Consider the following 18,512-nt stretch of genomic DNA (forward strand, 5'->3'; position numbering starts at 1 on the left):
TACCCCATGTGGGAGAAACTATAATTAGCGTCAGGGACGCTTGTCTGAGTTTCCGAACCACTCCTGGAATGAGTGGGAGAGGTGGAAAAGCGTAGGCAAATATCCCTGAACAATTCATCCATAGTGCATTGCCTCTGGACAATGGGTGTGGATACCTGGATGCGAAGCTTGGGCATTTTGCGCTTAGGTTTGTGGCAAACAGATCTATGTCTGGAAAGCCCTGTATCTGAAAGAATGGGAGGAGAACTTGAGGGTGTATTTCCCATTCGTGGATCTGTTGTCTTTGACGACTGAGCAGATCTGCAATCTGATTGTTTACTCCTGTAAGGTGCTTTGCGAGGAGATACATTTTGTGACAATGGCCCATCTCTAGATGGTGTGTGCTAGTTGTGACAGCTGCAGAGAGTGTGTCCCTCCCTGTTTTTGGGATGTATGACTGAACATCTACTACCTAAACCACGAATTCCCTAACCACGAAGGCTAAACAACGAGCAAACCCAAACAACTAAATTTTTAATAATGAGTTCCTTAACCACGAAAATTACCATATTGCTCATTGCACATTTATACTACTATGTTCTTTTCAATCCGTTTTTTATAACATTTCCCCCAGATCTAACTTTACTTTAGAGGTACCCACCATGCTATTAAACTATATAAAACGTTTTTTAATCTTACCTCTCTACCTCTTCTCTTCTTTACCGGAAAGCATCACGGTCCGGAATCCAGAGGGAAACGATCTTGCGCATACATCATCAGATTCAACAGAAATGGTATGCATGCATTCCTCAAAGTATCAATAGAAAGTATTACAGCCATTTTAGGAACAACTTTATTATTGTGAGGTGACAGGGCTCTTAGGGAACATAATGTTTAGTTAGTAAGAAAGATGCATTTACTGCTTAAAGAGTTTTAGGAGCAAACAGATATGTAGGCAAAAGGATGGACATACATATGAAAGAGGTCGTTTTGAGTGAGAAACTCATTTAAACGGAAGTAGACTTTCTTTTGAGAAAAAAGAATACATTGTGTGAAAGAATGAATCTCATTTGAGTGAGAAGTAATGGCACGCTCCAGTTGGAAGTCAAATGCTTGAGTAAGATGCAATGTTCAAGGGAGTACAAGTCTAATTTCTGTGAAATAGGCTTTTTATTAAATAGGACACCAGCTTAAAGAGCGGGAACAGTATATGTGAGACTTCCAGAGGTTGATAGATAAATATACACCACAAAGCGGGCCAGATGCTGAGCAGAAGATCAAAGAACAAAGCGTAATTCCATTCAACTGCATGTAATGAATCTGCAGCGGCTTCTTATCTAATAGTTTTACCTCCCTAGAGGCGGAGAAGTCTGAGTCATGGTTTAGGAGTGTTGTGGTTCAGGAATTCGTTGAAATGAAGAGTCGTGGTTAAGGACTTCGTTGTTCGGGATTCCTCGTTGTTCTGACTTCGTTGTTCAGGTAAGTCGTGATTTAGACTTTGTTGTTTAGGATGTTTCCCCTGTTTTTGTATGTAGTACATTGCTGTTATATTGTCTGTACGAATCAGGACAGCTTTGCCTACTAGATGAACTTGAAATGCTTTAATCACTAGAAATACGCTAGCAGCTCTAGATGATTCATGTGAAGCTGCTTTTGCTGCAAACTACACATGCCCTGAATTGTGAGAGTCTGGAGATGAGCTCCCCAACCAGTGAGCGATGAGTCTGCTGTTCACACCATCTGTTGAACCGGGTTGATGAAGGGCCGCCCTTTTGAAAGGTTTTGTGTATTCCACCACTGCAGAAAGCGATGGGTGCGGCCGTCCACCAACACTAGATCGGATAACAGACCCTGAGCCTGGTTCCACTGACGTGCTAAGTATTCCTGCAGGGGACGCATTTGAAGTCTTGCGTAAGGGACTATTAGGATGCAAGGCGCCATCATCCCTAGTAACTGCATGAACACTCGAGCTGGCAAAGAGTGTTGAGGCTGAAACTGAGAGAGAAGAGTCTGCATATTGCGGACTCTGGCCGGATTGGGGTAGGCCAGAGCCTTTTGTGTATCTATAGTGGCTCCCAAATACGCTTGGGTGTTAGGTGGTTGGAGATGGAACTTGAACAGATTTACTGTGAATCCAAGATCGTGGAGCAACTGCACTGTTTTGTGAGTGTGACGCAGAAAGCTTTGTTGCGAACTGGCTTTTATGAGCAAGTCGTCTAAGTATGGGAAGAGGTGAATGTTTTGTCTTAGTAGATGAGCTGCGACTACTGCCAGGCATTTGGTGAACACCCTGGGTGCAGTAGTTACTCCAAATGGGATCACCTTGAATTGATATTGCTGGCCTGCTACCACGAACCTGAGGTATTTGCGGTGAGCAGGGTGTTTTTAGAATTTGGAAATAGGCGTCCTTTAAGTCCAGAGCGGACAGAAAGTCGTCTTGCTGAAGGAGCAAGAGCACTTGTTGGAGTGTCACCATATGGAATTGGTCCCACTGAATGTATAGATTTAGTTCTCTGAGGTCTAGTATAGGCCTGAGAGAGCTGTCCTTCTTGGGAAATAGGAAGTACATGGAGTATACACTGCCCCTTGATATTGTAATGGGACTGGTTCTATAGTTCCTTTCTCTAACAGAGAGATCACTTCTTGCTTGAGAAGGGTGAGATGTTCTTGTGACATTGAGTGTGATTTTGGAAGAATGTTTGTGGGAGTGTCTGTAAGTTCCAGGCAGTAACCATATTGGATAATTTGTAGAACCCATTTGTCTGTGGTGATTGTATTTCAGACAGGTAGAAATTGGGAGAGACGTCGCCCGACAGGAGTGGAATGATCGGGGTAGCGAAGGAAGTCACTGCTTGTTATTTGCGGGGGAAGTGCGTGTTGAGTTGCCTCTGCCTCTTCCCTTACCGTTGTTTCCTCTAAACCCAACTCTAAAAAAGCCTCTTGATGAGGGCGATTGGTTGTTGCCCTTGTAAGAAGAGAAGGGATTCTCTGTGGATATATTCTTGGAGCCACCCCTGTAAAGGGAGCAACAAAAGGATCCCCTATTTGAAGGTAACTGCAAAGGCCCCATGGACTTTGCGATCTCAGTGTCTTTTTTCATTTTTTCCAGCAAAGTGTCAACTGCTGGACCAATGAGGTGTTCTTTGTCAAATGGTTGGTTGACAATAGAGGCTTGCGCTTCAGGTTTGAATCCTGAAATTCTCAACCAAGCATGCCTACGTAGCAGTATGCTGGTGTTTACTGTGCGGGCTGCAGTGTCTGCTGCGTCTAATGCACACCTGATGGAGGTATTTGTGATTAGTTTGCCCTCCTGAATAAGGTCATTAGATTTTGATTTATGCTGATCAGGTAGAAATTGCATGAGCTTCTCTAACTCATCATAATGAACCCTATCATATTGAGGTAACAAAGCTTTAGCATTAGCAACGCGCCAATGATTGGCTGCTTGCGATGCTACCCTTTTGCCCGAGGCATCAATTAATTTTGACTCCTTATCAGGAGGAGGGGCCTCACCTGTGGTCTGTGAGTTAGCTCTCTTGCAAGCGTTGGAAACCACAAGAGAGTCCAAAGGCAGCTGACCCTTGATGTAGGCGGGGTCAGTAGGTGCAGGTTTATATTCTTACTCCACCCTTGGTGTAATGATTCTTGCCCTCATAGGATCTTTAAAGATCTCATCTGTATGCTTAGGCATCCCTTTAAGCATTGGCAGTGTATGAGTAGCTCTTTGAGAGGAATTTAGGGTTTCAAATAAGAAATCCTCTTCTAAAGCCTCCTTATGCAGCTCCACCCCATGATAGTGAACAGTTCTGTTAAGTAGCTCAATATATCTTATATTGTCATCAGGTGGTGAGGGTCTGGACGGATATAAATCAGGGTTATTATCCCTGTTTGGGGCAGTGTCATAATCTTGACATGGGTCAGTATCCTGTGGCCTATCCTCTTCCCCATCCCCTTCATCCTGTGGGTCAGGTGATGGTGTTGAGTTTATGGGTGTGATGAGTAAGTTTGGATCAGTGGGCGAAGGAGGAGGAATGTAAGGTGGAGAAGTGTTAGTACCCACATTTTTCTTCTTCGGAGGAATGTGGTAATCCATTTTTAGGTCCCGCCTGGCGTAGGCTGCGCACATGCGCAGTCTCACTGGCGAGATTTAATGATTATGGGTATTTCTGTAAAGGGCATTAAGCCCCGCCCCTCTTTTCCATTGGCTGGCCTCACCGTTTATGCTAAACGGTGGCCAGCCATTGGAAAAGAGCTGTTGGTGACATATTTGTTCGGCTTTCTGAGCCGTCCCATTTGGACGGGCTCGTCTGCCTTCCATGCGTCGTGAAAGCTTTCTTATCTTTATGGGGCCATGTGTTTTTGTCACTTAGGGAGCATGCAGGACCGAGCAGGGCGATTGTAATGCGTATGTTTGCTTCTTTGTTGCTGGGATATAACTGCGTGTTAAAGAGACAGAAACATGGGTGAGTTCACATACGATTTGTGTGTGTCAGTGTTGCCGGTGAATGTAGGAGTGGCCATTAAAAGTAGAGACAGAGGAGCATCGGTGTGTGCGGGCTTATGTCCAATGTGTGTCTGTGTAGATTGCTTCTAAGTGTACAATGTATACAAGCCTGTGTATGACTGTCTACGTCTGTAAAATGTGTATTTCTTTGTATTCTATATGTGTGCTTGCATAGAGGAGCATGTTGTCCCTGTGTACCCCACTGCACGTTACTTGTGTGTTTGCTTGTGCAATAAATGTGTACTCTAACACCTATCAGGTCCCAAAGGCTATGCCAATGCTTGTTCTTTTTTCAGGCAATTTGCCATGGATATGTCCAGTGGCTGGATTTATTACCAGTCCTTTCTGTTTCGGATCAGAAGGTGGAACGTCAGACGAAGGCTCTTTGGGTGGAGAGTTTTTGTCTTAGGTCGCCGTTTTTGGCGTGGAAAGTTTTGTCTCCGGATCTTTTGGCTCCGAAGATTTATTCTTCAATAACAGCGGAATGGTTACCACAACATGCTTCGGTTGCGACGCCGAAGGTTTCGGCTCGCCACCGGCATGGGGCCGACTCGAGCCTGACCCGGAAGGCTTTTCTTTGTGTTTCGGCGCCGGGCCTGCGGGGCGTCCGAAATTGTTTCTTGGTGCCGACCTTGGCGCGAAGGCAGAGGAAGGACCGGTTGCTGGGGCAAGGGAGTTTCTCTACTCACGGTATGCTAACCCGGTGTAACTTGCTCCTCTTCTTCCATGTCGGAGTCGGCCTCGGACACAGAGATATGTTCTGCTTCTTCGGGTCCTTGAGTGTGTAGTTCTTCTCTGTTGGAATCTTCGCCGAAGATGTCTTGTGCGGAGCTGCCTTGATGTTGCATTTCCAGACGTCAAGCCCGACGGACACGAAGCGTCTTCTTCGAGCGAAACGATCGGCACGCTTCGCAGTCTTTTTCGTTGTCTTCCGGGGATTGGCAGAGGTTGCACACTTTGTGAAAGTCGGTGCGCGGAAACTTAGCGCGACACCCGAGACAGAGCTTGAATGGAGTCCGTTCCATCGACTGCTAGCGAGTCCAGCACCGGTAGGCCTAACGGCCCTCCACCTGATTTCCAATCAAAGGTTTTTGAGTCGAAACGATACGAGGAGAATGGAAAACGTGATCAAGAAACAATACCATCGAGGGTAGTGGATTGCGATTCGAAGGGAACCCGAGAAACGGTGCCCAACAGGAGCGCAGCAATTCATTTCCAAACCCGATGGCAGAAAAAAAAACAAGCATTGGCATAGCCAATAGGCCTCGCCTTTGGGACCTTATAAGTGTTTAGCCATCCAACAGTTGCATAACTAAATACTTATAAGGTCCCAAAAGCAAGACCTATTGGTTATGCCAAAAAGTGAAAGTGATCGCGATCATGTGTGGCCGCGAAAGTGAAAGTAATCGCGGTAAAGTGCAGCGCACGCACCCGCGCACATGCACTGTAGCTCTAGGCTGGCCTGGTAGCACTTTTTGAAGCCCTCTCAATAACTCTCGCCAGACCAGCGCATGCGCTGGGTCAGGCGAGACCTAACAATCTAACAATGGAGTCGATGCCCATGCGCACTATCACCGAAAGGAGGAGTCACCTACCTCGTGACTGGAAAAGAAGAAAAACAAAGTGCAAATATCTGGACCCAACACTAGAAGGCAAGCTATGCAAGCATGTGATCTACAGCTCACATGCCTCAAACACTTTTTTTCGTAGGGCTGAAATGCATCTAAGTAAGTTGAGTAAGTTCAGAGCACCCGGGCTGCTGCTGCCACAGACCTTGGCAGGCAGACTTGGCGCTCGCTGTCCGTCCCTCGTCAGAAAAGCAGTCCATTGAATAGGAAATTGCATGTGTTTGCGCAATGGGTAAGCGGCGGGCAGCCTTTGATCTCAGGTAATGCAATGGAGATTTAAGCTGCCATCACCATTATAAACACTAAATAAACAAGCACAGCAAATGAAGCAGTCGCAAACCTTTCATCAAGCTAGTGCACCCAGTAAACAAAACAAAAACTTCTCACTACAGAGGCAGGCAAAAAAAAAAAAGTGCTCACAGAGTATCATAAATAACAGATAGAGTAAGAGCACTAGTAACAGGGGCAGTCCTCATGGGAGGTTACAAAAGTCCCATAGGAGGGACTACTAAGCATATTCACAAAACAAAAGCAGGCACTTAAGAAGGGCAGTAACAGGAACCAATGAAAAATATGGGAGGAGTTTGAAGCCCACATTGTAAATACAGCATATCTCGAAGAGACAGCGCATACACCGCCTAGGCGAGACCTTAAAACTAACTGAACACTGTTTCAGTTACATGGTTTTTCTGGAAGACAACCCTAACCTGTGCCGCTCTCTAGGATGATACGGCAGCTAAACTGCTTAGTTTGAATCATAGTTTTTAACCTTTCTCGTCATCCACATAAACTTTAAACTTCTGAGCACTGTAATGTTCGTCCACATGCCTCTGCTGGCTAGCCTTCCGAAGCTGGGAGTTATAAAACCAAGAAAGGCTACTTGGGCACAAAACGATTAGAATTTTGGCCCAGAATGTTTTAGGTGACTGTGTTTGCTTTACAACCCTCATTCATCCATGTTAGGGAAAACTAATATGTTAAGTTTTCTTCTGAGCAAGCTCTTTGCTTCTGTCAGTTTCTGGTCCGCTCTGCCTGCAAGGCTAATGTCCACAACTCTTCTGTGAACCTCTCTCCAGAGAGCACCGCATGCCCAGTGTTGGCACTGGCAGCCACATTTTTCAGACGTTTACATGCAGTATGTTAAAACCCTGTCTATGTGCATGCATGTCTACTTGCCTTGGAACTTGCAAAATGTTAGACATGGATTCCCGACAAAGAGGATAGTACGAATATGCTGAAAGTTTCTGCTAGGGAGAAAACTAGTATATGCTGTTGGCCCCTCAAAAAGTCTTTAGTGCTATCCTGGGCTGGCTCTGGCTACAGTGTAACTTAGTGGAAGATAATCCTTAAACTATTCACGGAAGCAAGAAGGGACAGAAAAGGGAGTTACAGTTCTACCAATGGGGGGGGGGGGGTGATGAGGAGAGGCTGAGGTAGGGCTGGGGTAGTATAATAAAACAACTAGAAAAACGAAATGTTCTAGGTTGGCTGCCGACTAATGCGGTCACTCAAAGAGGTATAAGGTAAAGGCTGAAGAAGGCTGACCCATTCCCCATACTCTATGTTGAGATGGGAGGAACAACAACAATGTGAATGACTCACTAACAGATCAATGGATTAAATAGCTAGCTGAAAGCCTCTAGAACTTTAATATGTATAGATCATTTTATTGAAAACGAATGGTCTCAGCTTACACCAGACTTAAAAAAACAGACCACTGAAATGACACAGTGTTCTGTTTCAGAAAAAAAAACTTATAAGGCATGTGGGATCACCTTTCCTCTATAATGTACGTGGCCAAAGCAGTATAAGGGATGCTTTAAAGTGATAAAGGTTTAGGCCATGCCAATATTCTGTGAACTCAAAAGAATCTTTCAATCATACTTTTAAATGCTTCTTTGTGATAAGAACGAGCAGTTAGATTTAGAACTACAAGATGCTATTTGCCTGCTCTTGCTACGTTGTGCAGTAGCACTGATCTGAATGCATTCATATTTCTGGCTACTTTCTAAGATTTAAAGACACTATTTTATTAGCAAAGAGTTATGTGACTAACTTGTGTTAAGTAAATTATGAGCTGGATAGTTAGGGCCTGCCTTTAAAAACAAATCAGCTTTCTCTTAAAAAGTGGAATATCGGCCTTCCCTTGGCGGTCTGTCCACCCTCACTTAGGGCTAAGCATATGTTCCAGTTTTAGACCATATAACACCTTGTTCTGGTAGTTCCAGAGGTGGAGGGTATCCCCCCCTCTGTGGGGTTATGATTGGATCTAAGAGTCCTCTAAAGTGCCTTTAGTCCCACACTACATGACCAGTGAACATTCCAATTAGCCACCACCACCACCCTTGTTCTTTCACTGTTGGTGGGGGGGGGGGGGATTGGGAGGGGGTAGGGACAGTTAGATAGGGGTTCTCAAGTTAGCTGCACTAAGAGGCTCAACGCATAAGAAGGGTAGAGATGGCTGAGCATCAGATCCAAGCCGACGACAATCGCTCCCCATGTGAAGAATCTATACCTCCATTAGCGTACTTCATAAATGCGGGAAGTGCTAGTTTCTCTTCATTGTAAGGTCATCCTGATTTTCGTCTATGATCAATAAAAGGAAATTTAACGATACAAAGGACTATGCCCAAGGCCGTCACGGTTACATATAATTGAACAGAGACCCGGTCCCATGAAGCTGTGCTATACCATAGGCCGTTAAGGATGGTGCGATACCACACTTTGAAGATGGCGGCTTGGACTCATCTGAATATTGTAAAGCTACATTGTGAATTGAATAACATGTAATGCATTGAGCTGATGCGTTTGTCAAATAATAATTCATATGCTAATAAAAATAAGTTTGAATAAAAAGTGTAATATCATTATAATGAAAACTCACTATTGGGCTAAAGTTGAGGATGAGGTATTAGCCTCTGCTGACCTTGGCAGTTTATTATTCTTTTCACAATGTGAACTTGGGCAGTCGAGAGCTAGCTTGTTCAAAACGTAATTAGGTCAATTATGTTTTATTGGGCTGTAAGCAAATCTCTTAATTTGTGTTAAATGTATTTCTGGATGGCTTCATGGATTTATTTCAGCATATATCTCACTCTAAGGAATCAACCCACAACAAAATCCTTGGTCCACACTTGTGATCTGCATGGGTGTCACATTACTTTTCCATCAATACATCCTGACAGCATTCTCTCACAATGTTAATTTGAGCTCCTATTGATCCTTTTCCACACGCCACCTTTCGAGTACTTTACATTACTGTGAGCTTGAAGCCCACACAATACCTTGACAACATGACATGGATCTTTGGCATCCATAAACAACACATAAGGGAATCATTCCCTGAAAATCATTAACGAACAAGTTACTTACCTTCGATAACGATATATCTGTAAGAAACATTAGTTAGTTATAGATTCCTTATCTTAGAATTACCCCCAGGCGTCAGACTGGATCCGGAAAGTTTTTTCGTCAGTACCTCTGCGCGTCGGAAGGTGACGTCGGTCGGCTCCGCGTCTGTCGTTGGCGTCATGGTCACCGGGATGAGTTAGCGGCAGCTACTTAGATGCCACCCTTGCGTGCAGAAGTCAGTTCTGTACACGACTTTCCGCGCCAGAAACGCAGAGCCATGCAAGACACTGACCATTGGTGCACACAACTAGGGCCCTGAAAGGGTATCCTTAACCCCAGAAATCAGTTCGCAGAACAGGGAGGATGGGTGGGGCGGTAAGGAATCTATAACTAATGTTTCTTACAAATATATCGTTACCGAAGGTAAGTAACTTGTTCATCTGAAAGAAACACGTTAGTTATAGAAGATTCCTTACCTTAGAATAGATACCCCAGCAATACCAAACCCGGTGGTGGGTCTGCGAACCAAGATCACACCAGAAAGTCCTGGAGAACAAAAAGGCCAAAGAAGCCGTCCCTCCAGACTTAGCTGTCCAGACAGTAGTGTTCGTAAACGTGTGCAGTGATGCCCACGTAGCTGCCTGACAGATGTCATTTAGAGGAACTCCACTTCCCAAGGCAGTAGTGGCTGCAGTCGCCCCGGTGGAATGGGCGCGTAGCCCCACTGGAGGCTCCTTTTTAGCCAGAGAATAGCATGCTTTTATACACAAAACGACCCATCGAGAAATGGTTCGCTTGTGTACGACCCGACCTTTCTTGGCACCCACGTAGCCAACAAAGAGTTGGTCATCCACCCGGAACTGTTTTGTGCGATCCAGATAGAAAGAAAGCGCACGTTTTGGTTCCAGATGGTGGCGCCTCTCTTCCTCTTTCGAAGGATGCGGAGGCAGAAAGAAGGTAGGCAAAGCGATAGTCTGCCCGATGTGGAAGGCAGTGACAACCTTGGGCAGGAAGGATGGACGAGTCCTAAGGACAACTTTGTCCGGATGTACAGAGAGAAAAGGAGGAGGTTGGACAGGTTCAGGTGGAGGACCGTCCCCTGCTGCTGCGACAGAAGATCCTCCCGAAGAGGCAGTCTGATCGGAGGATCTATGGCCATGTTGAGCAGCTCGGGATTACAGACTCTTCGTGCCCAATCCGGAGTCACAAGAATGACTTGGGCCCGGTCGCGCCTGATCTTCTTCAGCACTCTGGGCAGAAGTGGTATAGGTGGAAAGGCGTACAACAGACCACAACTCCACTTGTGACGAAAAGCGTCACCTAGCGAGTGCCACCCTTGAAATACCAACGTGCAGAATTGCTGATATTGCGCATTCTCTCCGGTGGCGAATAGATCTAACAAAGGCTCTACCCACTGTTGAAAGAGACCTTGCACCACCTCCGACTGAAGACTCAATTTGTGATCGATCATGCACCTGCGGCTGAGTTTGTCCGCCCTGGTGTTCAGAGAACCTGCCAGGTGTTGAACCACCAGGGATATGGATTAAATCTCTCGGCGGCCTTCGATACGGTCCATCACAGTCCATCACAGGGTGCTGATGGACCGTTTAGCACAAATGGGGTCAAAGGCATGGCCTGGAATCTCCTGAAGTCCTTTCTCGCGGACAGTGCAAACAGTAGACCTGGACAAGGCTAGGTCCAAACCCTTCTCCCTTCCCTGTGGGGTGCCTCAGGGGTCCTCCCTGAGCCCCACACTTTTTAATATTTACGAATATCTCCGCTGGGAGCCCTGATAAGGTCTTTCGGGTTCCAACTGACATCATATGCGGGTGATACTCAAATTGTTCTGTCCCTTCAGCGTGGCCATGAATATGAAACCGGAATAAAATGTCAAGACTGTATGAAAGCCATATCAGGATGGATGGCGTCCAACTGCCTGAGACGTAATTCTGGAAAAACCAAAGTCATTATTTTTGGTAAGAATATGAATATCTGGACACCGGATTGGTGTACCAAAGAACTGGGAACACTCCCAGAACCAGTTGAGAAAACTAAGAACTTGGGGGTGATTATGGACAATAAACTTACCTTTGGAGATCAGAAAAGTGGGGTGGTATCTTCTTGCTTCTTTCTTCTCAGGACACTGAGGAAAATAAAGTTCCTTCTTTCTGGTGACAGCCTGAGGACGGTGCTTACAGCCTTCATTACGTCCCGCTTAGTCTACTGTAATAGTCTCTATTTAAATATCCAAAAGAGACATATGAACAAACTTCAAGTAGTCCAAAACGCAGCAGCTAGGCTGCTGACGGGTACACCTAGGTTTGTCTGTCAAGAGGAAATTAAGACATTGGCTCCCAGTGAAACATCGGGCCCAATTTAAATCCCTCTGTACAGTCTTTAAGGCACTAAATGGAGTAGGTCCTGACTACCTGAAATAAAAGTTCAAGTGGTATGTCCCTAGAATAACCTTGCGCTCTCAGGCAGCTAAACTGGTGATGGTTCCCCTGATCAAAAAAGCCTGCTGGTGGGGTAGGAGTTGCCACAAAAGCATGGAACAATCTACCATTCCATCTTAGAAATGAAACTGAGCTCCTCTCCTTTAGGCGAGGTTTGAAAACCTGGTTATTTACATTATAGTTGATTCACTCCTTGGGAACCATTAGGCAGTGCTCAGCGCCATGACACCTTAGGGTAACAGTCATGCTCTAGAAATTTTATTAACATAACATATGCCCTGATGTTCCAGCCATGTCCAGAGGCGGAGGGCCTCTTCACATAGGGTCCACGACCCCACCCCGCCCTGTTTGTTGCAGTACCACATGGCGGTGGTGTTGTCTGTGAACACCTGCACTACTCTTCCCCGGACAGAGGGAAGGAATGCTTTCAGTGCAAGACAAATCGCCCGGAGCTCCAGAAGGTTGATGTGGAGCCCGGACTCCACCGGAGACCAGAGGCCTCTGATCTCTGCCTCTACCATGTGGCCGCCCCATCCCAGAAGGGATGCGTCCATCACCGCGGTGTGGTCTGGCTGGGGAAGGGAGAGGGAACTGCCATTGACCCAATCCTGGTTCGTGAGCCACCACTGCAGTTGTCGTGCAGTGCCCTCCGAGATCTGGATGCAATCGGACAGATTTCCCTGATGCTGCGCCCACTGGAACTTCAGGTCCCACTGCAGAGCCCGCATATGCCACCTGGCATGATCGACCAGCAGGATGCAGGAGGCCATGAGGCCCAGCAGCCTCAGAGTCATTCATACCGAAACCCGGATCAAGTGTGACTTCAGCACATTGATGGAGAACCCCAGCGAATGCAGGAGGTCGTCCGTAGTCTGGAGGCGGAAGACGACTGCCTGGGGCGAACCTGCCTTCAGCAGCCAGTCGTCGAGATAGGGGAAGACTGGAACCCCTGATCTTCACAGATGAGCTGCTACCACAGCAATCATTTTCGTGAACACCCGAGGGGCGCTGGTAAGGACAAAGGGGAGCACAGTGAACTGAAAATGCCCGTGGCCTACCGAGAACCGTAGGTAACACCAGTGGGTCGGCAGGATGGGGATGTGAAAATAAGCGTCTTGCAAGTCCAACGCTACCATCCAGTCTTCCGGGTCGAGGGCAGACACGACCTGAGCAAGCGTCAACATCTTGAACTTCTCCTTCCCGAAGAAGCGGTTGACGTCCCTGAGATCCAAGATAGGACACAGGCCCTTTTCCTTCTTGGGGGCCAGAAAGTAGTGGGTGTAACAACCATGACCTACTTCTGTGACAGGAACACGCTCGATGGCTCCCTTGGCCAAGAGAGCCGTAACTTCCTGCTGGAGAAGGGCCAGATGATCCTCCGACATGCGATGGTATCTCGGTGGCATGGCTGTAGGGGTAGTCTCGAAGGGGAGGGAGTAGCCCCTTTCGGACTATTTGCTAAACCCACCTGTCCGACGTGATGGTGCGCCAGTTGGGGAGGTGATGGCGAATCCTGCCGCCCAATGGCATTTGATGGACCTGAAAGGTCGGACTAGGAGGGTTTGGAGGCTGCTGCAGAGGAGGTGTTGGTGAATTGGCCCGTCCGCTGACCCCCGGAACCACGACGGTTGTCCCCACGTCCCAGGCCGTGCGAAGGTTGGGTAACTTGCTGCGGCCTGTGGCTCTGGGCGGGACGTAGCGCGGCACCCCTTCTATAGCCACGAAAGGTGCGAAAAGCAGACTGCGCAGGGCGGGTGGAAAGGCCCAAGGACTTGGTCGTAGCCCGCGAGTCCTTGAAACGCTCTAGAGCGTGGTCTACTTTGTCGCCAAAAAGGCAATGGTCACCAAAAAGCATGTCCATCAAGGTGTTCTGGACATCCCCTGAAAAGCCAGTCGACATCATCCAGACGTAGCGACCAATGCGCTACTGACGTTGAAATGTTCCTGCCCAGATAGTCGGCGGTGTCCAGCCCACAACGGATGGCAAACTTCACTGCATCCCTCCCGGCGACGACAGCCTGGGAGAGCACAGCCCGGGCCTCCTCCAGACACTGAGGTAGCACCTGCGCAACCGTATCCCACACCTAGTGGGAATAACGGCCCAAGAGACATGCGGTGTTTACCGACCGCAGTCCTAAGCTGGCAGCAGAGAACATATTCTTTCCAAGATGGTCCAGCTTCTTGGATTCCCTTTCTGGTGGTGCAGTAGGAAATGTGCTTTTGGAAGTGGAGGCTTGGTCTACCAAGCTCTCCGGAGTGGGGTGTTGGGAGAGGAAAGTGGGGTCGCCCAGTACCGGGCAGTGGCGTCGGGGGAATCATCCTGTCCACGGGAGCCCCTGTGTTGGGCCTGGACCACGTGCCCAAAAGGACGTCGGTGAGGGCCCCATTAAACGGCAGCAATGGTTGCGAAGAGCCCGCAGCCAGTTGAAGCACCTCTGTCAGGAGGTTAGTCCTGACCGCCACCGTAGGAAGCTCAAGGTTGAGAGCCTCGGCCGCCCTACGCAACACCACTGCATATGGTGCTCCCTCCTCCGTAGCCACGGTACGAGGAGACAACATGCCAAGGTCAGGGGAGGTGTCCAAACCACTGGCATCCCCCAGTTCCTCTCTCCAGTCCTGTCCACTGGTCTGTCAGAGGGTCACCTGACCTCTCCCAGTCCTCCCCCTTATCCTCTGGGTGCCATTCTGGTCAAAAAGGGACCGCAGGAGTGAACAGGGGCACAAAAAACCCCACTCAGCACCAGATCCGATGTCGGAGGACGCCGTTCCGGGTCCCCGTCGGGATGATGGCCAGGGTCGACGCCGGCCGGGGGGGCGACCGGCATCGAACACGGTAATGGTGCAGGAAGAAGCGCCACCGTTGGAGGTGTAATCAGGTCAACCGGCGCCTATCCGGATCCAGGCCTGGATCCAAGGGGGGGCCTGCGGCACCGGAGCCGTCGGCGGAGAAGACCTAGGCCCCCCAACCGAGTAAGTGGGGCCCGAAGGCATGCCGGCGGGTTCGTGCCGCCCAAAGATGGCGTGCATCGCCTCATAGAACGTACGAAGCTGGGCGAGAGTCGTTCCGGGTCCCGGAAAGGGGGGAAAACGCGGAGTGACTCTTCCGGCTCTGTGCGCGGAGCCGTGGGAGGGACACCACCCACGTCCCTTGTCGGGTCGGCCGACTGACGAGAAGTTGAAGAGCGACGATTCTTCTTCGACTTCTTTTTATGCTTCGACTTACTCGACCCAGAGTGCGAACACTTCGAAGACTTGGACGAATGGTGTTGGCTCCGCGACTGGTCCCTCGACCTCCCTCGCGACCGGGACCTCGAACGGCGCGGAGGCGATTGCCGGTGCTCAAGCAGCTTTCGGGACCGCTCCCGCAAAGCCTGCGGCACCATCGACCGCCAGTCGGAGCATGACTTGGGGTCATGTTCGCGCTCCAGGCAAAAGAGACACACGCTGTGTGGATCTGTCACTGACATCATCCGAAGACAGGAACCGCATGGCTTGAAGGTGGGCATCCCTCGTCCACCTTAGGAATCGAAGACTCGAAAAAGAAGTCGACAAAGGTTGAGAAAAAGTCACTCAAAAAGTGACTGGAGGTACTGCTCTTCCCGGATCTGCGCTGGCTGGCACGGAAAAAGAAAGAACTGACGTCAGCGCGCAAGGGCAGCGTCTAAGTAGCTATCGCGACGTCATCCTGGCGACCACGATGCCAACGACGGATGCGGAGCTGACCGACGCCACCTTCTGATGCGCAGAGGTACTGCTGGCGAAAAAACTTTCCAGATCCAGTCTGACGCCTGGGGGTCATTCTAAGGTAAGGAATCTATAACTACGTGTTTCTTTCAGATAATAGGATTCAGATTTGTTTCTGATAGAGCCACTAACCTTACTTTAACTACTACGACCACCTGGAGATGTAGAAGACGTGCTTTCATTAGCTCCTGTATCAGGCAGATTGATCCTTCAAACTGTCCTTGTGGCCTGAGTTAAACCGCTCTATCACCCAAGAGCAATCCTGTTCCAGTGGGGTACTGCAATGGAGTCAGGCCTGGGTCCACTGTGTGGATCATTGGTGCTTAATGTTTACCCATTGCTACAGGAGAAAGGCTTAGATGTCAGTGGCATTGAGCACTGTTATGCATGCTCAACTACTCTGCCAGCTGACTTTTTTGGAAATTCAACTGCCAGGTCCCAACTACCTAGCTCATGATGGTAATTTGGGAAGCAGGCCGCAGAAACTACAGCATCCATCTTGAAACAAAAGTCCCCTGCATAACCCTGTCCAATGCTGCTAACAAGGGAGTAGCCAGAAAATTAATATAGCCCCCACATTTCCCTACAGCTCTTATGGCACCAAGCAAGTCATCATGACCCTTCCCTGAAGAGTGTGCTGGTTTCTTCCATCCACAAATCTATCCATTGATCTCTTCATCCTTCCATCCATCCACTGATATCCTCCATTTCACCTTCACATTGTCAACCATTCAATCTTTAATCTTTCATTCAGTCTGTCCCTATTCCATCCGTTCATCAGTCCACCCATCTATATCCAAATGTATCTATCCATCTCAAAACCTATCCATCAAACCTATCCATCCATCCTTCCATCCACCCTTTCACCCAGTCATCCACTCTTTCACTTATCCACCCCCTTTCATCCATCCATTCATTCATCCTTCTGCTCATCCCTCTACCCTTTCGCTCCATCCATCCACATCTTCACTCAGTAATCCCCCATTCGACTCATCCATCCATTCACCCTTTCACTCATCCATCATCCACCCTTTCATCCAAACATCTATTTACCATCCCTTTCACTCATCCAGACATTCTTTCACTCATCCACTGTTATACCCATCCTTTTTCTCATCCATCTACCCTTTCGCTCATCCTTCCTTTCACTCACTCACTCACGATCCATTCCCCCTTTCACTCAGCCATCCGTCTACCCTAGCATCCAGCCATCCATCTACCCTACCTTTCACTCATCAATTCATTCTTTCAACCATCCATCCTTTGGCTCATACATCCATTCTTTCACTAAGTTCAAACTTTCACTCCATCCACTCATGCCTTTTACCCATCCATCCACCCTTTCACTCGCTCATCCACCTTTTGTCATCCTCCCATCCACCACTTCACTCACCCATCCACTCATCTACCCTTTCTCTTTCACACATCCATTCATGCACTCATTCATCCATGCATCTATCCATCCACCCTTACACATTCATTATGAGCCTCTGTCTGTTGATTTGCAGACAAAAGAGGCCCATCAAAAAACCCATCCCGCTGTAGCTGCTAAATCAGGGGTTTGACAACGCCACTGGATACCAACACCAGTTTCTGCATAACCCACCTCTGGGAAAAGGAGTATTGTGATGTGTGTAGGGAATGATTGAAAACCCCAGCATCCAACACACCAGTGGTCTGGCTCCTCTTGTCCAGGCCGATGTGGCCTTGAAGTTCTGCAAACCCCTAGAATAACCCCTGTGACACTGAGTGATGGATATGCAGGATCATACTCTGGTAATATTTATAGCTCATGTGGCAGTGGCATCCATCACTGGCAGTGGTAGATGGACTGCAAAGCTGAGATTAGCCTTCAATGGCCAGTGATTCTCGTGGTGGCCTGGGGCTGTCAGTGGTGGTGTGATTATGGCCAATCTTCAGCCGAGACTTAAGCAGCTGCCTTTCAACGGCCTCACCTGCTGACCTAGAGCGCAATGCACTTATGGTGGAGTAGGGCTGCCTCTCACATAAAATATTAAATACACCTGGCTCGACTGCATGACAATTCCTCTGCTCATGTTGCCTGCTAGATCCTGGACATGTCATACGGAGAAGGAGAACTACGGCTGATTTCCTTGTATCGCAATGGTATCATGTTAAGGAGGAGCCTGTTCCTGGACTGTAATATGATTGTAAGCTCTGGACTCCTGTAGGTGTGCTGCTGCCCATTAAATATTGTACTTCTCAGAGATTGCTACATATGTCCAAGAATGGGGACCAGAGTACACTGCCTAGAGACGTCAGAGATAAAACAAAGCAGATCTTCAGCTGGAGCCATAATGTCATCCTAACGAGCCGTAAGGAAGCCACTGCGATGAATAAACATTTTCTGGGTCTAGTTGGATGCCTTGTGCGGCATTCAAAGATGCAGAATCATTGCGAAGGCGGCTTATACATGACTTAACTAAAAGAATCAGGATATGCTGATATTTCCATGAAGAGATTTCACTTAAAACAGCAGAAGATCCTTATGATGTGCAAATTTCCCACAGTCGTACATGTGATATATGTAGAGGGAATGGGCCATCACATGCGAGTGGCCAATGCACACGTTTTATGCCTACAGAACTGAAAAACTGATGAGTCCTGAAACACATTTGGAATGACCTTCCCCACACTCCTAATTACAATAGTTCTAAAGTGGAGTTGTAAAATATGGGGAAATTCCCTAATGGCCCCATTTTCATGAGGTTGCAGGAAAAGTTATTTGTTTCACATGCATTCCTTTCTACTGGAGGACAATTGTACATAAGGAGAAAAAAAGACCACAAAAAGTTTTGAAAGAGCACATTATTATTATCTCTAATCCAG

At 47.9% G+C, this 18,512-nt stretch overlaps 1 protein-coding gene across 7 annotated transcripts in view; it reads right to left on the reverse strand.

Moving 5' to 3' along the window:
* ARL13B (ARF like GTPase 13B) overlaps positions 1-18,512 on the reverse strand; it is a 672,441-nt gene that overhangs the window by 368,722 nt on the left and 285,207 nt on the right. The gene's annotated exons all lie outside the window — the stretch shown is intronic.

This window comes from Triturus cristatus, chromosome 8 (assembly GCF_964204655.1).
Source record: "Triturus cristatus chromosome 8, aTriCri1.1, whole genome shotgun sequence".
Taxonomy (NCBI): Eukaryota; Metazoa; Chordata; class Amphibia; order Caudata; family Salamandridae; genus Triturus; species Triturus cristatus.